Raw genomic sequence first — 21,590 nt, forward strand, 5'->3', positions numbered from 1 at the left:
GTCATGGGCTTGAATACTGCTGGCAAAGAAGCCTTTGTGATTTGCTGCTGTGCAGCCATGATACAGTACCAATGTCAGAGACAATGTGGGGGTGCCAAATTCCATTGTACTCATGACGTATATCCTCTGGACCATGGAAAGGCTTCAGAGAGCCAGGAAGTGAGCAACTAACTGCAGAATAGCTAGGTACTGACCTGTCCCTGCATTTATGTGGCTGATCAAGTGAAACTTCTGGTCAGTTGCGATCCCCAGACAAAGGCGAAGGGGGATGCATTAATTCATTCACAGAATGTGGCTAGGCCAGAATTTATTGCCCATCTTTACCACATAGCTGTGGACCTGGAGTCACATGTGGACCAGAACAGGTAAGGATGACAGTTTCCTTCCCTAAAGGACATTTGTGAACCACTTTGAAGATAATCAACAATGGATTCATGGTCATCATTAACTCAAAACTCCAGATTTTTATTGGATCTCAATTTCACCACCTACAGTGGGAGAATTTTAACCAGAGTCCCCAGAACATTACCTGGGTCTTTAGAATAGCAGTCCAGCAATAATACCATTGTGCCATCACCTTCCCAAATCCATTGAATGTCAAGAGGTGATGATTAAATTCTTTCCTGATGGTTGAGGCCATTGCCTGGAATGAAATGGCGTGAATGTTACTCACCATTTATCACCCACACTGAATTTTCTCCAGGTCATGCTTCGTGTGGGCTTGCGCTACTTCAGTACCCGAGTTGCAAACAGACCTGCATACAATGCAACCACCACTTCTGATCTCTTGATGGGAGGAGGGGAAAGGTCAGTGTTGTAGAACCTGACGACAGTGAATCATGGACCACAGTACAGTCCAGTGGTTGAGCTAATTGACCTCCAACGTTTGAAACCGTTGTGTTTTGTATTAGTCATGACTCCAGCCAGTGGAGGGTTTCTCCCTGATTTCCACTGAGTTCAGTTCTTATAGGGGCTCTTTGCTGTATTCTTGTTGAAGTGCTGCTGTCTTGATGTCACTCTCACCAGTTCTCAGGAATTCATGCACATGTTTAGACCAAGACGATAATGAGGTCGGGGGCGAGTGATCCTGGAGACATGGTGAGCTCATTACTGGTTAGTAAAATACGCTTACAAATGTATATGTATAACACTAATCAAAGTTGCCTTTCATCATTTTGCTGGTGCTTGAGAGTACAGTGGACAGTAAATATTTATTTGGTTTTCTTGTGGATATATCTACACATATATAGGTAAAGTAACTGAGGAAACAAATAGTACAGAATGTATGAATGATATCCATATTGCCTGCAATAATTATCAACTGACCTCACCTGTTTCTAAAATATTCTCCAAATGGAGGAATAATTATTCATACTTTGATGCAGATAATTGAATTCACTTTTGACTCTGACCAAAGCCAATCCGAAGGGTCACAAGATGAGGTTAGAAATAAAATATTCTTAAATACTCAGCTCTCCAAGACCCCACTGTTTCGAAGATAGTTGGTATGTTTGGGACCACAATCTCAATGGGTCGAAATCCTGGCACTCCTTACCTGAAAAATACTCTGGGCATTAACTCCATCCACTTATATTTCACATGCAGCAGTTCAAGAAGGTGTCCCACTACCACCATCTCAAAGTCATTAAGGATGGGTAATCAGCCAAAGATACTAGGAAGTGATGACCTACTGGTATTATCACCAGACTATTAATCCAGAAACTCAGCCAACATTCTGAGGTTTGAATCCTGCCATGGCAGATGGTGAATTTTGAATTAAATTATAATCTGAATTTAAGAGTTTAATGATGACCATGAATCCATTGTCGATTGTCAGAAAAGCTCTTCTGGTTCATTAATGTCTTTCAGAGAAGGAAACTCATTCTCATCTGATCTGGCCTACATGTGACTCCAGACTCATGCCAATGTGGTTGACTCTGAAATAAGCCACTCAGTTCAAACCCAACAAGCCACTCAGTTCAAGGGCAGCTAGGGATGGGCAATAAATGCAGGCCAGTCAGTGACACCCACAAGTGAAAAAGAAAAGCTGGAGACATTCACAATCTATGGAAGGATAAAAGAAAACAGAATGGCAATTGACTGTTTAAAAAATAATGGCTTCCTACCAGTATTGGCATGGCACTGGAAAGATGTTGAAACTATAGGGTGTCAATTATATCTAACCAGTGTCCATTATAATTGTGGAGACAGGAAGTTATAGCAGAAGAAGTGCACAGGATGTGTGTACTATTTTATAGATGAGCTTCAGATTAAAATGAACGCTGGTCTTTATACTCAAACCTAAAATACAGCATTAGAGTTAGTTGATTTCCAATATTCTAGATGGATTATTTTACTCATGGATAAGTTAGGATACAGCCTTGGCCTTGATCTGGGATGAAGGTTAGAGATGGAAATCACAACAAGTCAAATACTTTCATAACCATTTGACAAATTAAACCAGAGCTCTGTAGGTGATTTCTTGGTAACCCTCTATTTTGAAGATGTTCAACAGTCCTGAATGTAGGAACACATAAGAAACAGTAGCAGCTGGAGACCATTCAGCCCCTTGAGTTTAATACACCATTTGAGAAGATCATGGCACCTCTGATTGCGGCCTCAATTCCTCTTTCCAGCCTGTCACTCTCTATAATCCTTGAACCTCCCTGGCATTCAAAATATATCCAACTGGGCCTTTAATATATCTATTTTGGACCAGCCTTCATTGCTCACTGCTGAAGAGAATTCAATAGACTAACAACTCACGAGATTTAATAAAAAAAACTCCTCATTTCAGTTCAAATTTGGAAATCCATGTGCCGTTTTGTGCCAAAGTCCTCCATGGGGAATCACCCGATCAGCATCCATCCTGTCAAGTTCCCTCAGATTCTTACATGTTTCTTGCCAGATGGAATACAATGTGGAAAATATCAGGTCACAAACCGTAGCAGGGAAAATGGAAGAGCTGCATATTATTTAACCGGTGGAAGATTGCAGAAAGCTGCAGTACAGAGAGATTTGATGATCCTCGTACTTGAATCCCAAATAAACTATCTTCAAAATTCAGCAGGTAGGAGGGAAAGGCAAATGGACTATAGGCCTTTATTTTAAAAGAAATGGAATATAAAAGTAGGGAACTCTGCTGAAACTATACAAGGCCTAGTCAGGTCAGAGCTGGAACAATGAGACCATAAGACCATAAGAAAATGGAATAGGCGTAGGCCATTCAGTCACTCAAGCCTGCTCTGCCATTCACCAGGATCATGACTGACTGCACATTTCTCAAGTGTACCTCCTACCCTTTCCTCATAACACCTGATATCCTTGGGGCGGCATGGTGGCAGGGTGGCATGGTAGCTCAGCACGGTAACTCAGGCAGGAGTTTGCACATTCTCTGTGTGGAGTTTGCACATTCTCTCTGTGTCTGCGTGGGTTTCCTCCCACAATCCAAAGATGTGTAGGTCAGGTGAATTGCCCATAGCAGTTCCTATGGTGCTAAACTTCCCATAGTGTTAGATGCATTAGTCAGGGGTAAATATGGGTCTGGGTGGGTTGATCATGAATCTATCAACCTCGAGTCTTAAACCAATCAGCATGTTTGATTCACAGTGTAAGGATGTTGTTCCCATTTACATTGAGATTTTTGTGAATTCGCCTGATCAGTGCAAAATGAAAAGCTTTGATAAAATGCATTTTTTTCAGCAATATTCAAGTTCTGTATGACCAAATGATTATAACATTAAATACTGGAATAAGAACATGCTGGACTTTCAGTAGGTCAGGCAACTCCTGTAAAGAAAAAACCTAAGGTAGACAAATGATGTTTTCCTCAGACCTGTATCAAAGGGCAACAACCTGAAACATTAGCCCAGTTTTGCTCTCCAGAGATGCTGTCCGATCTGCTGAATATTTCCCAATATTTCTTTTCGTTTTTCTTTCAAATTCGCAACCTCTTCTGTGTTTTGCTTTAAACTCAACTAGGCAAAAGTGAAGACTGCAGATGCTGGAGATCAGAGTCTAGATTAGAGTGGTGCTGGAAAAGCACAGCATCCGAGGAGCAGGAAAATCGACGTTTCGGGCAAAAGCCCTTCATCAGGAATGAAGGCACGGAGACTCTGGGGTGGAGAGTTAAATGGGAGGTTGTGGGCTGGGGGGGAAGTTAGATGGAGGTGGGGATGAAGTGATAGGCCAGAGAGGAGGGTGGAGGGGATAGGTGGGAAGGAAGATTGGCAGGTAGGACAGGTCATGAGGATGGTGCTGAGCTGGAAGGTTGGAACTGGCGTGCGGTGGTGGGGGAGGGTGGGGAGAGGAAATGAGGAAACTGGTGAAGTCCCTTCATTCTTGATGAAGGGCTTTTTCCTGAAACATTGATTTTCCTGATCCTCGGATGCTGCCTGACCTGCTGTGCTTTTCCAGCACAACTCTGTGTTTTGCTTTAAGTTTATTGAAAAATATTGAAGGCAGAGCCATATTACCTTTTGCTGAGTGGCACTGTGTATGCTTGCAATGTTTCAGATTAAGTTGCAAATAAAGATTACCAGATGCAGGTCCACCCTGACATGTTATTTTCAAAATTGTCTAGGAGCCTTTCGAAAATTAAGAACATGGCATTATTGTTAAAAAAATCAAGTGTGAATATGTTTCTGATTACCCAAAAATATACACTCGTAGTTTAAAGAGTCATACAGCACAGAAACAGACCCTTCAGTCCAATCAGTCCCAAACTAAACTCGTCCCAGCTGCCTGCGCTTGGCCCAAATCCTTCCAAACATTTCTTATTCATGTATTTATCCAAATGTCTTTTGAATGTTGTAACTGTACCAGTATCCACCACTTCCTCAGGAAGTTCATTCCTCATACGAACCACTCTGTGCAAAAATATTAGCTGTCACGTCCTTTTTAATTCTTTCCTGTCTCACCTTGAAAAATATACTCCCTAGTCTTGAAATTTCCCCACACTAGGGAAAAGACACCTGGACACCTTATCTATACCCCTCATGCTTTTATAAAACTCATCTCTCACCTCCTACACTCTAGTGAATAAAGTCCCAGCCTATCCAGCCTCTCCTTGTAACTCAAAGCCTCAATTCCCAGCAACATCCTTATAAACAGAGAAAGAGTGAAAGAACATGACAGAGGATGGAACTAACAGGCACCACATCTTACCTGGTGGTGTTGACTGTACCATATGGTATGTAAAATGGCTATTACCCAAAGACCTAACATATCCTAACAGCAGAGATCATATGTATCGTGCAGGACACAGTGTACAAAATTATTCTGAACGTGAAAAAATATTTTAAAATCCAAACAGATCGAGGATGCAAAAATAGAAAATGCTCCTTTTGAATACATCTTTATACTGATGAGCACAAACTTAAATTCCTTATTACTAAAGTTAGATTCCCTACAGCGTGGAAACAGGCCATTTGGCCCAACCAGTCCACACCGACCCTCTGAAGAGTAACCCACCCAGACCCATTCCCCTTCACCTAACTCTATGGGCTGTTTAGCATGGCCAATTCACCTGACTTGCACATCTTTGGACTGTGGGAGGAAACCAGAGCACCCGAGGAAACCCACGCAGACACAGGGAGAATGTGCAAACTCCACACAGACAGTTGGCAAAGGCTAGAATTAAACCTGGGACCCTGGTGCTGTGGGGCAGCAGTGCTAACCACTGAGCCACCGTCCCACCCATAGCTCCAGGAAAAAGGATTGTGAACAGCCTGTAATTAGTTATGTGGTTCACTTCAATCTGAATTAGAGTGGACGACTCACACTCAATGTTATTAACAGTACTATTCTCTGTGGTAATATTACAACAAGCATGGAGTGGTGGGGGGGGGGGTGGGGGTGGGAGGTGAGGTGGTGTAGGGGGGTGCCTTGTGGCATAGTGGGTAGTGTTCCTACTTCTGAACCAGAAAGCCCAGGGTCAAATCTCTTGAGGTGAACCAGAAACTATCCGAAGAAGTTGATTAAAAATATCTACAAGTAGAATCAGTGGTTCCAGGGACACATCAAAGGATTCTTGCCACGGTATTAAATATCTTTTGGTGCAGCGGTAGAGTCCCTACCTCTGACCCAAGAGACCTAGGTTCAAGTCCTACCTGAGCCAGAAGTGCATCTCTGAACAGGCTAATCACTAATTTTATTAGTACACCATATATACAGGCCAATCCTTTTGTTTATTGGCAAGAAAAAGAGAAATGCTATTTTTAATCTCCCCAATATGACACAGGAGCAACGGCTGCACTTACACTTCTCGTAGAAAGCAAATTATGTAATTCACTTTGAGTTTAAATAGTTGAGTGAATGTAGGTTCCCATTGTGTTATGTCATATGTTTTCATGACCTTTCTAGCAAAGGTTACTGAACAATTAGAATCACAGAGTCACAGAATTATTATGGTGCAACAGGAAGCCATTTGGCCCATCATGACTGTACTAGCTAATAGTTCAGCTTTATTACCTAATCTGGCTTTATTATCTAATAGGTAAAAGTGGGTACTGCAGATGCTTGAGATTAAAGTCAAGATTAGAGTGGTGCTGAAAATGCACAGCAGGTCAGGCAGCATCCGGAGAGCAGGAAAATCAATGTTTCAGGCAGGAACCCTTCATCAGAAATGGTGATGAAGGGCTCCTGCCCAAAACATCGATTTTCCTGTTCCTCGAATGCTGCCTGACCTGCTGTGCTTTTCCAGCACCACTCCAATCTTGACTTTATTATCTAGTGCCAATCTCCTGCCTTTTCCCCATATGTCCACTCACAATTACAATGCAAAACATCCAATGTCCTCTTGAGTGTCCCAATTGAACCTGTGTCCATTACATTTCCAGACAAGGAAATTCCATATCTGAACCACTTGCTGTGTGAAATTAGGATAGTGAATTTCTCCCTCACTGGCTCCAGCATAATGCAGTCAATAACTCAAATCTCAGCAGCCTCCAGGAGAAACTAATTCAGAAGAAATTGCAATTTGGATTTGCAAACCTCTGACTTGCAACGCTCAAGGTTCAGACTAACTTTACCCACTTTGTGGTCGTGGATATGGACAATTATTGTATATAGTACTGGGGTGTTGACGACCAGAGGTAACATTCTTGGAAATTCTATTTAAAGTCAAGTTGGCTTGGCAAGCCAGCACCCTGCTGGAAAACAATCTGGTTTTATTTTTTTTTTAGAGAGGTTAAATTAGGACTTTTCTTGGAAAAAACTAAAGGGTTTAATAAGATCTGTAGCCTCGACAAATTTTTCTGTGCGATCAAAGTTTTTCAAAAATACACACGAGAATATTGACAACTGCAGTGCAGCTGAACCAATTCTAACAAAGAATCATTGACAGGGAGGTGGCTAAAAATGTCTTTTCCTCATTATTGTTGCTATGAAAACAGTGTGCTAGTGAAGTATCGGCCATCATAGCAGAGCAATAATGTTAATGGACTAATAATCAGGGAACCAGGCAAATGCTCTGAGGACAAGGGCTCAAATGGCATCTGATTGGAATTAATAAAATTTGGTATTTTGTGATGCAGTGGTAGTATTCCTGCTTCTGTACTAGAGATCTAGTTTCAAATGGGAGGGTTAAAAATATTCACTAAAAATTGGAATTGAAAGCCAATGAAAATCTGCAATAGAACGTCAGTAATGGTGACATGTGACTATCTTGTCAAACAGCCAACTGCTTCACTAATGTGCTTTTGGGAAATAAATCTGCCATCCTTACTTGGTCTGGCTTATAAGTGACTCCAGATCCACAACAATGCGGGCGACTCTTCACTGCCCTTCACCTCAAGGGTACTTAGGGATGGGCAACACCGAATCCTGGTGAAAGAATAAAAATAGTCTGTGCTTCCAAATACTGATTCTCATTAACATTGGCAAAAGAAAACACACTTACAAAACAATGCTCCTGACTTTATATTCAGGTCCACTCTTTTTGCTAAGACAAGCAAATGCAAGAACGTATCTCTATTATTTCATACAGAGGTGGGCAAATTTTTGAGAAATTTGCTTCCAATGGGAAGTAAAAATTTGTAAGATTAAGGACATTGGTATAAGGCTGTAGTGCCCACGGTCGTCCATTTTAAATTTTAAAAGCCATAAGCAACTCCTACAGAATGAAGCTGTGGTGTACGTTCTTTGATGGTTAACAGCCAAAGAACATTTTGTCTAGTCAATCACAGCACAGGAAACGCTAGCATTTATTCCCCATACTGTGTGATGTGCTTGAGGGGAGTTAAGAGGCGCTACATTGCTATGAAACTGGGTCACAAGTGTGCCAGACTGGTGGTCAGAAATGGTTGCAAAGTGATCTCAGCTGGTTTGGAACATAAGAACACAAAATCTAGGAGCAGGAGTAGGCCATCTGGCCCCTCTAGCCTGCTCCGGCATTCAATAAGGTCATGGCTGATCTTTTCATGGACTCAGCTCCACCTACCTGCCCACTCACCATAACCCTTAAATTCCTTTACTGGTTAAAAATCTGTGTTTGCCTTAAAACAATTCAGCAAGATTACCTCAACTGTTTCCCTGGGCAAGGAATTCCACAGATTCACAACCCTGTGGGTGAAGAAGTTCCTCCTCAACTCAGTCCTAAATCTGCTCCCCCTTATTTTGAGGCTATGCCACTAGTTCTATTTTCACCCACCATGGAAACAACCTCCCTGCTTCTATCTTATCCATTCCCTTCATATTAATTTATATGTTACATATTCAAGGCTGTTAAGAAAATCAGGAAGAAAGGCAAAAGCTCTGTTAATAAAAGTTAAATGAAAACAGTCATGAGAAATGCCGTTGTATTGGGGAATCGAACTGTGGTGTAAGTATGTGTGGAAATAAAAAAATATCAAAAGAAGGAAGTCACTGGTCAGGGGTATCAGTAGGTGGCAAGACATTAGCTACATTGTAGGAATGAAAGTAAATCATAAAATAGTGGGGACCTGTATGAAAAGGTATTACAATATTCAGGTATTGGATGAATGAATTTGGGGAAAGTAGCTGGTGAGGTGAGTTCAAAGAAAGTATTCAGGATAGTTTCTTAGAAGAATATATCTTAGAAGTAACCAGGGAACAGGTAATTTTAGAATGTACAATAAGCAGGATTAATTAATTTATTGAAATGGTTTGGAGTATTAAAGTGGGGAAGTTATGGCTAGATAGGGCATTGGTGAGACTATACCTGCATACCATGTACAGTTTTGGTCTCAGCTTTTTTTAAAGCTCATCTATGAAATGTGGGCATCACGAGTGTTTTTGTGCCCATCCCTAATTGCCCAGAGAAAAGTTAAGGGTTAACTCCATGACTGTGGGTCTGGAGTCACATATAGGCCAGACCAGGTAAGGTTGGCAGTTTCCTTCCCTAAAGGACATGAGTGAAACAGACGGGTTCTCTCCACAACAATAGACAACAACATCATGGTCATAATTAGCCTCTTAATTCCAGATTTGTTTTTGTTACATTGAATTGAAATTCTATGAGCAGCCACAGCAGGATTTGAACCCTGGTCCCTCGAAGATTATCTAGTCATCTGTGGTAATGGCTGGTGATAATATGACTAGGCCTTTGTCTCCCCTTAAAGAGGCCAGAGTGTATTGAAAGTAGTTCAGAGAAGGTTCACCCGACTGATTCCCAGAATGGAGGAGTTGTTTAATAAGAAAAGGTCGAGCAGGTTAGGCCTGTTGGAATAGCTACTGGAGATCATTAAAATGAGAAGTGATCTTAAAACGCTTTGAGGGGGCTTGACAGAGTAGATGCTGGAAGGATGCTTCCTCTTGTAGGGGAATTTAACACTAGGACAGAAAGTTTAAAAGGACGTGGCCTCCCGTTAAACATAGAGATGAGCAGGATCTTTGTGACTCTCTTCTGCCTTACGAACAGCAGATGTCCTTCCCTAAAGGACATAAATTAAGCAGATAGATTTTTACAACAGTCCATTAATTTCATAGTCACCATTACTGCAACAAGTATTATATTCAGGAGTCAATAATTAACTGAAGTTAAACACCCCGACTGCAGTAGAGAGTTAAGCTTGGTCTTTTGTGGTCACCAATCTACTAACATAACCATCACATTACTGCATCTCACCTGGGGGTTACACCAGTGATGAATCCCCAGTTGGGCTTATCGACAGGGTTGCACTTGTATAAAACTGTTGCATTAAAGTCACGAAGACTTCAACACAGTAGCATATCATGACATAATGGAGCTGCGTACACTAATCCCATTTCCTGTTCTTTACAAGTACCCTTTAACATCTTACTTCAAGTATTTACTTCAGTCCTTTACAAATTCATTTTCACTTTCCCTTAAGAGTCATTCATAATAATGTATTCCAAGCAGCAAATGCATTTTGCACAAAAAAGCTTTCAAACCTAGCTATTTCTACTTTTGCACTAATCCCAAATATATAGTCCCCTGCTCCTGACTTCCTGATCATGGAAATAATTTTTCATCTGATATAATCGCCAACATTTACATGTTTTCACTGAATGCTCCCATTAGCCTGCTTTAGTTATTACGGTCCTAGGTTTTCAAGTTTCCCACCTTAATCATAGTTTTGTACAGCATGGAAACCAACCCTTTGATCCAACTAGATCATGCCAACCATGTTCCCAAGTTAAACTAGTCCCCACTTGCCTGCATTTCGCCCATATCCCTCCAAATCTGTACTTATCCAAGTATCTTTTAAACATTGTAACTTCACCTGTGTCCACCACCTTCTTCTGGTAATTCAATCCACACATGAACCACTTGCTGTGTAAAAAATGATTGCCCCTCATGTTCACATGATGTCATAGGGTCATAGAGATGTACAGCATGGAAACAGACCCTTCGGTCCAACTCGTCCAAGCGATATCCCAACCAAATCTAGTTCCACCTGCCAGCACCCGGCCCATAGCCCTCCAAACCCTTCCTATTCATATACCCATCCAGATACCTTTTAAATGTTGCAATTGTACCAGCCTCCACCACTTCCTCTGGCAGCTCATTCCATACACTCACCATCCTCTGCGTGAAAAAGTTGCCTCTTAGGTCTCTTTTATATCTTTCCCCTCTCACCCTAAACCTATGCCCTCTAGTTCTGGACTCCCCCAACGCAGGGAAAAGACTTTGCCTATTTATCCTATCCATGCCCCTTATGATTTTGTAAACCTCTCTTAGGTCAGCCTCAGCCTCCGACGCTCCAGGGAAAACAGCCCCAGCCTATTCAACCAATCCCTATAGCTCAAATCCTCCAACCCTGGCAACATCCTTGTGAATCTTTTCTAAACCATTTCAAGTTTCATAACATCTTTCCGATAGGAAGGAGACCAGAATTGCACGCAATATTCCAGCAGTGGCCTAACCAATGTCCTGTACAGCTGCAAAATGACCTCCCAACTCCTGTACGCAACACTCTGACCAATAAAGGAAAGCATACCAAACGCCTTCTTCACTATCCTATCTACCGGCAACTCCACTTTCAAGGAGCTATGAACCTGCACTCCAAGGTCTCTTTGTTCAGCAACACACCCTAGGATCTTACCATTAAGTGTAGAAGTCCTGCTAAGATTTGCTTTCCCAAAATGTAGCACCTCACATTTATCTAAATTAAACTCCATCTGCCACTTCTCAGCCCATTGGTCCATCTGATCAAGTTTCTGTTGTAGTCTGAGATAACCTTCTTTGCTGTCCACTACACCTCCAATTTTGGTATCATCTGCAAACTTACTATGCTGACATCCAAACCATTTATATAAATGATGAAAAATAATGGACCCAGCACCGATTCTTGTGGCACTCCACTGGTCACAGGCCTCAGTCTGAAAAACAACCCTCCACCACCATTCTCTGTCTTCTACCTTTCAGCCAGTTCTGTATCCGTATTCAATGAGATCTAACCTTCCTAACCAGTCTCCTATGGGAAACCTTGCTGAATACCTTACTGAAGTCCATATAGATCACGCCCAGCATTCTGCCCTCATCAATCCTCTTTGTTACTTCTTCAAAAAACTCAATCAAGTTTGTGAGACATGATTTCCAACAAACTAAGCCATGTTGACTATCCCTACTCAGTCCTTGCCTTTCCAGATACATGTACATCCTATCCCTTAAGATTCCCTCAAACAACTTGCCCACCACCGGCATCAGGCTCACTGGTCTGTAGTTCCCTGGCTTGTCCACCTTTCTCAAACAGTGGCACCACGTTTGCCAACCTCCAGTCTTTCAGCACCTCACCTGTGACTATCGATGATAAAAATGTCTCAGTAAGAGGCTCAGCAATCACTTCCTTAGCTTCCCAGGAGAATTTATATCCAACATGTCCCATGGCTTCAGTATCCCTTCTGTAATGAGGTACCCCGAACTGTGACAGAACTTAAATGCTTTATAACTTAATTCTCTATCAGTCATGGTCAGGACAAATGCTAGCTAATATTAAGATTTTTAATGGTCCTGAGTGGTTTTCCCTGAAACAAGACTGTGCTGACCGATCTAGTTTGCAGGCCATTTAAAAAAAATATTGTTTATTGGTGGGTCTCACTGACTACGCCAGCATTTAGTGCCCAATGTTAATTGTCTGTAAGAAGAGGCTGGTGAACTGTATTCTCAGACTCTCGCTGTTTCTGTGGTCTAGGTATTCATGCAGTGCTATTTGAGAGGGCGTTCTAGGATCTTGTCCCAGTGACAATGAAGACACTGTGATATTTTTCCAAGTCAGAGTGATTCTGATCATTCAAACAGGCACTTGCAGGTGATAGTGCTCCTGTTCACTTGCTACTCTTTTCCTTCTGGGTATTAAGAGACTGTGGGTTCGGAACATGTTGTCTATGAAGCCTGGGTGAATTGCTACAATGCATCATGCAGATGGTACACACTGCTACCACTGTACATTGGTGGTGTGAGAGATGCCAATGAATTGCTCTGGTTATTGTTGAGGTTCTTGAGTGCTCTCAGAGCTGCACAGAATTTCCATAATGTTCCTGAATTGTGCTTTGTATGTGATAGAGAGGCTTTTGGGCATTTAGGTGAGTTATTCAGCACAGAATACACAACCACTATCCTCCCCTCATTACCATAATATTTCTGCAGCCAGTCCAGCTCATGTTTTGGTTAGTGATTATAACATTAATCGTGGTTGATTCATCGATGGTAACATTGTTCAATGTGAGAGCCGGTTGGTTAGATTCTATCATGAGGGAGATGGTCATTGCCTGGCACTTGTGCTTGGTAAAAGTTACTTGCTACTTATGGATCTGGGAGTTAGCCAGTTTTTTTTTGCATGATCCGCGTATTTTTGCGACGTTAAAAATGGAACTGTGTAACCCTCTGTGGACCATTTCCACTCCTGACTTCTTCATATCTCAATCATTAATGTTGGGATTCTTATGATATGTATATTTTGAAAAGGTGTTGATCGAGATGTGTCAGTTACTTTCACATAGTATTACACTCTCTTAAAGAAAAGAAGAGTTATCTAAAATCGACAGGAACACAGTGCTTAGAAATCAGAATAACAATCACACATGCCAAAGTAGGTGTTGTGCTCCAGTTAAGAATAAAGTGCAGAAGGCATCCTGCATTAACTTGTTCAAAATCACAGCAACAGAAATATGTGAGCTCAAACTGATGCCAAAAATGTTTTTAATATTATGCTATAAGATATGAGCAAATGGATTCTTGAATTTGTTTTCCTGAAACTTCTCCCTCCAGTATTTTGGGAAAGGTATTAACACATATATGTCAAACTGATTAACACCCCCACACTGAAACTGAACATATTATATGTTAGTACATTATTATCTCCCTTCAATCTCAGGGTGATGAAGAATTGAGGACATATTAGACATCTTGGGAAGGACAAGGGGGAAACGGTCATTTAGAGTTACGCAACAACGAAACAGACCCTTCGGTCCAACCAGTCTATGCCGACCATAATCCCAAAGCAAACTTGTCCCACCAGTCTGCGCTTGGCCCATATCCCTCCAAACCTTTCTCACTCATGTATTTATCGGAATGTCTTTTAAACGTTGCAACTGTACCTACATCGAATGAAGAGTCTAATGATGCCCATGAATCCATGGCCAATTGTTTCAAAAACCCATCTGGTTCATTAATATCCTTTAAGGAAGGAAACTGCCATCCTTACCCCGTCTGGCCTACATGTGATTCCAGACCCACAGCAATGTGGTTGACTCTTAACTGCCCTCTGGGCAATTGTGGGGGGGGGGGGGGGGGGGGGAGAATGAATGCTGGCCTAGCCAGTGATGCCCTCATCCCATAAATGAGCAAAGAAAAAAAAAATTCTGCCGGTGAGCTGCTTGTGCGTTTGGAGCGAATCACTGATCAAAGGGGTTTGAGCATCTGGTGACTCTACAAAGAAGCCTGAGATAATTTAAAGCTTTGTTGGCAGGAGGAAACAGTCTAGAGAGTCTGCCATCACCAATCCTTTCCTTTGAAATACTTTTGGAGCGGCCTGTAGCAATCTTTCCAAACCATGTCCCAACTTTCTCTGTCTTTTGATGATTCAAAGTTACACTGTGGTTTTCATAGTTTTTATCCATCTTCCCTAATGAGGCTTTGATAAGCACTTTGCTTCCTGTACAAAATGGCTGCTCAGATGTCACTGGTCTTCAAGTGACAGCGCCATGGTTAATTCTCATTGAAGTGCCCTAACTGGTGGGCTACGTTCGGAAAGGTGGCCAGCAGGTTCTGCCTCTGATAAAAAGAAAGTTCTCTTAAATGAACAAGTAGTGTAGCTGATGTCCTTCCTGCAGGAAATACAGTGCGTTTGGGGCACAGAGTGGGGGGCAATAATAGCATTGTGCATGACATGGCTACCCAAATCTGAGAAGAATATTTAGAACAGAGTTGAGGAGAAACTTCTTCACCTAGAGAGTGGTGGGTGTATGGAATGCTCTGCCTCAGAATGCAGTGGAGGCCAAGTCTCTGGATACTTTCAAGAAAGAGATGGATATAGCTCTTAGAGATAGTGGAATCAAGGGTTATGGGGATAAGGCAGGAACAGGATACTGATTGTAGATGATCAGCCATGATCATAATGAATGGTGGTGCTGGCCCTAAGGGCTGTATGGCCTATGCCTGCACCTATTGTCTATTGTCTAGCCTCAGTTGGTATCAGAACCCTGCAGGATATTAGTGTGATAATCAATGACTTACAGAGTCTGGTGAGGTCACAAATTGGCTAACATCCCATAATACTGGGGCACATTCTTCAGACCATATACTCTATATTTGGAATGCATCCATGAAGATGGCCTCAACCGTGATCTTGGGTTCATGTCGTGCTACATGTGGCCCCACCGCACTGTTCCGTATCTGTAAAATCTTCCTTACAGTCGTGTTTTGACACTGTCACTTTGATAACTCGCTATGAACTCGCTACCTTAAATAGTTTGTACAGTTTTGGATTACTTGTTATTTTAGTTAGACCCTTAGCATGCGATTCTTATACTTATTACATTATTCCAGTCATTTGGTTTGTCTCCAGCACAACCTTATTTTTAATTTTTGTAATTATCTTTTTGCCCCAATTAATCAGAGTATTGGTCATCGCTTTGCTTGTTATTAAGCCATTGACACTTTACTCACACTGTCTGACACTCTTGATCACCTGCAGAGATCTGTTATTCAGCCTATTGATACTCCATTCATATCATTTGTATGATCATTTGATCTCTCGGATTATGAAGTCTGTCCCTGGATGTTATCTTCACTTCACTCGATGGAGGGACAGCACTCCCAAAGCTTGTAATTTCAAATAAACCGATTGGACTATAATTAGGTGTTTCATTGACTTTTGACCAGTCCAACACCAGCACCTCCATATCAAAAATAGGGACAATTACTTTTCTATTCTGATCTTCTCATTCTCCACTAAGATGTACAAGACATTGACCAGGCCACTGTTGGAATATTGTGTGCAATTCTGGTCTCCTGCCTATCGGAAGGATGTTGTGAAACTTGAAAGGTTCAGAAAAGATGTTGCCAGGGTTGGAGGATTTGAGCTATAGGGAGAGGTTGAATAGACTGGGTTTGTTTTCGCTGGAGCGTCAGAGGTTGAGGGGTGACCTTATGGAGGTTTGAAAGGCATTAGATTAGATTACTTACGGTGTGGAAACAGGCCCTTTGGCCCAACAAGTCCACACTGACCCGCTGAAGCGCAACCCACCCATACCCCTACATGTACCCCTTTTTACCTAACACTACGGGCAATTTAGCATGGCCAATTCACCTGACCTGCACATTTTGGATTGTGGGAGGAAACCGGAGCAAACCCACACAGACACAGGGAGAATGTGCAAACTCCACACAGTCAGTCACCTGAGTCGGGAATTGAACCCGGGTCTCTGGCGCTGTGAGGCAGCAGTGCTAACCACTGTACCACCATGCTGCTCACGAATAGATGGATTGGATAGGTTGGGTTGGAATAAATAGACAAAGTCTTTTCTCTGGGGTGGGGGAGTCCAGAAGTAGAGGGCATAGGTTTAGGGTGAGTGGGGAAAATATAAAAGAGACCTAAGAGGCAACGTTTTTACTCAGAAGGTGGTACGTGTATGGAATGAGCTGCCAGAGGAAGTGGTGGAGGCTGGTACAATTGCAACATTTAAAAGGCATCTGGATGGGTATATGAATAGGAAGGATTTGGAGGGATATGGGACAGGTGGTGGCACATGGGACTAGCTTGAGTTGGGATATCTGGTCACATGGACGAGATGGACCGAAGGGTCTGTTTCCATGCTGTACATTTCAATGATTCAATGACACTAATATAGACAGGCATCAGGTGATTATTTATCATGCTTTCCCCCTTTTTACATGTAAGGGTCTCAGAGGATATTGTTATCTTGTGTTCAAATAGTTCACAAAATTGGAATTTTCTTTTTTAGCTTCCAGCCATGATTGTCCAAATGTCAACTTACTGGAGCTATATAATGAGGAGCTGACCGTATCTGCGCTGCACAATGTATTGTGATTCTGTTGAGCGAGTTCAGTTTGAGAATAAATCATTTGAGAAACAAAGTTTACAACAGGAAGTGAAAATCATTCTTCATGAAACTAAAAACAGAAAATGCTGGAGAAACTCAGCAGGTCTGGTAGTATCTGTTGGGGGAGAGAAAGCAAGTTAACATATCAAGTCGAAAGAGTCATTTTTGACTTGAAACATTAACCTTGTTTCTCTCTCCACAGGTGCTGCCAGACCTGCTGAGACTTTTCAGCACTTTGTTTTTATTTCAGATCTTTTTTTTGTAATATTTTGCTTTATCTTATCTGCCTGATTTCTGACTGTATTCTTAAGGTGCTGATATAAAATGCAAATTTCACTATTTATGAAGGGTGCTGAGGAAAACTGGATGACTTTCCCTTCATTACTTGCTAACATACACACCAAGTTAATGAGACAGACCTTACGTACAATGCTCAAATTCCACCAGTGCTCCGTCCTATTCAAAATCAATCATTTCTGGCTCTAGGGCCTTTATTCACTAAAAGATTGTTAATTTTGTTGAATAAAACTCTAACCACTTCCATGAAAACTGTTGCCTGTTGTGTGTGTCTGTAAGAAAACCATCTGCAGACATCAGAAATTTCCTCCCAACATCGTGTCCAAAGATGCACTTATCAACCATGGCTGGAAGCTGACAGAGAAAAATTTTTATTTTGTGAATTATTTTCTGTTCTTTCTTTCCCCACACAAGGCATTATCAGACAAATATAAGTGTCACAGTGCTGTGTGTATCTCGGTACAGACCCCTGCTCTGTTAGCTGATACCACAGAACCTCTACTCCAGCATTACAATGTCAAGAACAGCTTCTTCTTCCGAACAAATTGACAATAAAACTAGTCATACTGTGACAGACAATTCAAACTTAGACCAGGAAACCAAACACAATCATTCAATTCATTTTGTCTGTCTGTCTCCCTATAATAAGGAACATCCAATACACTCCAGTGTCAAAACTCCGTTAAGACAAAAGAGCAGACCTGCTGGTTTTCTGAGTCCACTAACTGGCTTCATCCCAAGTAACAGGATTAACATGAGGTTTCAGTCAATAATTAGCCTTTAATTGACTTTACAAAGTCTGTTGAGACCACTTACTCAAAGAGAGTAGCTTAGCATTGGCGTTTTAGAAATTACAGGCCTGAAGAAGCATGGTTCAATTTCTGGTAGACATACAAAGTAATAGTACTGCAGGATCCCCAGGCAATTCCATGGGCGATCATTACTTTGAAAGATCTAACTGCTGGCTCAGAGAATGCTACCAGGAAGCACAAGATGTGGGTTGCTAGGTCAACTGCTGGTAACAGCAATGGGTCTGCATCAGAGCACTTCTAGCTAAATATGCTACAACAAGGGAATTGTAAGCCTAGCCCAATCAGTCTGTCTTGCTGTTACAATTCTTTGTAAAACAACCCGAAATGTCAAAGGATGAGAGGTGACTTTACAGATGTTTATAAAATCATGAGGGGCATGGATAGGGTGAAAAGCCAAGGTCTTTTCCACAGGATAGGGGAGCCCAAAACTAGAGGGCATAGGTTAAGGTGAGAGGGGAAAGATTTAAAAGGGACCAAAGGGGCAACATTTTCACACAGAGGGTGTGTATGGAATGAGCTGCCCAAGGAAGTTGTGGAGGCTGGTACAATTACATCATGTAAAAAGCGTCTGGATGGATATATGACTAGGAAGGGTTTCGAAGGATATGGGTCAAATGCTGGCAAATGGGACTAGATATATGTAGGATATCTGGTCGGCCTGGATGAGTTGGACTGAAGAGTCTGTTTCCGTGCTGTACTTCTCCATGACACTAAATGCAGTGAATGCAAAACATACTTTGCACTTTATTTTGTAAGACCTTCATTTTGTAACATATTTGAATACTGAAATGATCATAATTGTGCATTTGTTCCTTTGTGTTATACTGTATTTTATTTTCATAATCATCTACAACTAGGTTATGAATTATAGTTGCTTGTTTTATTTGTATTGTCATGAACATCACTGTGGTATTTCTTTTCAATAAACCAAATACCTATTGCCTCTCTAAGCCATTCTTCATTGCTGGTGTGGCCAGTGCTACTCAACTGTTCTGGATGCCATTCCTGATGAAGGGATTTTGCCTGAAACGTCGATTTTCCAGCTCCTTGGATGCTGCCTGACCTGCTGTGCTTTTCCAGCACCACTCTAACCTTGTTCTGGATGCCAGTTGAGAGATAAGAATAGGGTGTAGGTTTGCTCACTGAGCTGTAGGTTTGATATCCAGACGTTTCATTACCTGGCTAGGTAACATCATCAGTGGCAACCTCCAAGTGAAGCGAAGCTGTTGTCTCCTGCTTTCTATTTATATGTTTGTCCTGGATGGGGTTCTTGGGGTTTGTGGTGATGTCATTTCCTGTTCGTTTTCTGAGGGGTTAATAGATGGTATCTAGATCTATAGGTTTGTTTATGGCGTTGTGGTTGGAGTGCCAGGCCTCTAGGAATTCTCTGGCATGTCTTTGCTTAGCCTGTCCCAGGATAGATGTGTTGTCCCAGTCGAAATGGTGGTTTTTTTCCTCCGTGTGTAGGGCTACGAGGGAGAGAGGGTCATGTCTTTTTGTGGCTAACTGGTGTTCATGTATCCTGGTGGCTAACTTTCTTCCTGTTTGTCCTACATAGTGTTTGTGACAGTCCTTGCATGGAATTTTGTACATGACGTTAGTTTTGTCCATGGGTTGTACTGGGTCTTTTAAGCTTGTTAGTTTGGGTCTTTTAAGCTTGTTAGTTTTTGTTTGAGAGTGTTGGTGGGTTTGTGTGCTACTAGGATTCTGAGGGGTCTTAGTAGTCTGGCTGTCATTTCTGAAACTTCTTTGATGTATGGTAAGGTGGTTAAGGTTTCTGGCTGTATTTGGGCTGCTTGTCGTGGTTTGTTCTTGAGGAATCTGCGGACTGTATTTTTTGAGTATCCGTTCTCCTTGAATACGTTGTATAGGTGGTTTTCCTCTGTTTTCCGAAGTTCGGAATATAAGAATATTTAAAGTTAGTGGTATTGAAGCAGTCACTGGGGCACAGAAGGAGGCCTTTTGATCCATCAAGACCATGCTATATAATTTCAGGAGAGATACTCAGCAAATCCCTTTATAAAGCGATGAAAATAAATTGCTATTCCCAAACAGTTGAGCACTTTGCATTGAAACTCCCCACAGGACGATCTAGTGGTCTTATTGCTAGGCTATTAATCCAGAGACCCATGTAAGTTCTGGGGACCTGAGTTCAAATCCCACCATGGCAATTGCTGGAATTTAAATTCAAGAAAAAATCTGGAATTTAGAATCTACTGATGACCATGAAACCGTTGTCAATTGTTGGGAATAGCCCATCTGGTTCACTAATGTCATTTAGGGAAGGAAATCTGTCATCCTTACCGAGTCTGGCCTATATGTGACTAGAGACCCACAGCACTGTGGTTCACTCTTAACTGCACCCTGGGCAATTGGGGATGGGTAATAAATGAGGTAAAAACAATGACTGCAGATGCTGGAAACCAGATTCTGGATTAGTGGTGCTGGAAGAGCACAGCAGTTCAGGCAGCATCCAAATAGCTTCGAAATCGACGTTTCGGGCAAAAGCGAAACGTCGATTTCGAAGCTATTTGGATGCTGCCTGAACTGCTGTGCTCTTCCAGCACCACTAATCCAGAGATGGGTAATAAATGCTGACCTAGCCAAAGAAACCACATCCTGTGATTGAACAGAAAGTTATTTCTGAGTGTGGGAGAGGTGAAGGGACCAGGACTTCTGGTGTATTCTGAGATAAAGCTTCTGCGGGGGGGGGGGGGGGGGGGGTTCCTTCTCCCAGTGAATGTCTGCAGGAAACCTCAGTCTCTATGTGAGGAGAGAGGCCTGACATTGATGGTCACCAATTATGGCTAAAGCAATGGAGTGCGGGTCTCAAAGCATACCCAGCAGATACACAGTGTTACAGGTCTGGGTCTTCATGGTGGTCACCAAACTGTCCATGGAGACACACAAGTAGCTATATTCTTTACTGGCTAGGTTTTCATCAGAGGGAATGAAGAGGCTGATATTTGCTATATGCCTGCCCCCACGACCCAGTCTTAGATCAGACGCCGTACAGTGTGGAAACAGGCCATTTGGCCCAATAGGTCTTCTTGTTGTAAATGAAAGCTTAGAGGAGCTGGGATACAGTCTTGACCAGATCAAGATTGATGACGTTGATGTGCTGGAAAGTTTGGAAAACATTAAGATTGATAAGTCTCCAGGCTAGACCAGATTTATCCTAGGCTGCTCCAGGAAGCGAGAAAGGAGGTTGCTAAGCCGCTGGCGAGGATATTTGCCTCCTCACTCTCCATGGGAGTGGATTGGAAGGAGGTGAATGTTGTTCCTCTTTTCAAGAAGGATAATAGGGAAATCCCTGGCAATTACAGACCAGTCAGTCTTAGGTCTGTGGTCAGCAAAGTTTTGGAAAGAATTCTGAGGGATAGGATTTATGACTATTTGGCAAAGCATAGTGCGATTAAAGGCAGTCAGCATGGCTTTGTGAGGGGCAGGTCATGCCTCACAAATCTTATTGAGTTCTTTGAGGAGGTGTCA

General features: G+C 42.1%; 1 protein-coding gene across 4 annotated transcripts in view; it reads right to left on the minus strand.

Moving 5' to 3' along the window:
- Positions 1–21,590, minus strand: part of LOC140483624 (caM kinase-like vesicle-associated protein) — a 155,025-nt gene that overhangs the window by 110,541 nt on the left and 22,894 nt on the right. The window contains exon 2 of one of the 4 annotated variants that reach the window (XM_072581913.1): positions 7,727–7,824. The exons of the other annotated variants lie outside the window; for them this stretch is intronic. The gene's annotated coding sequence lies outside the window, so the exon portion shown is untranslated. The remainder of the gene's footprint in view (positions 1–7,726; positions 7,825–21,590) is intronic. 4 annotated transcript variants of the gene reach the window in all.

The sequence above is a fragment of the Chiloscyllium punctatum genome, chromosome 12 (genome assembly GCF_047496795.1).
Source record: "Chiloscyllium punctatum isolate Juve2018m chromosome 12, sChiPun1.3, whole genome shotgun sequence".
In the NCBI taxonomy this organism is placed as follows: domain Eukaryota; kingdom Metazoa; phylum Chordata; class Chondrichthyes; order Orectolobiformes; family Hemiscylliidae; genus Chiloscyllium; species Chiloscyllium punctatum.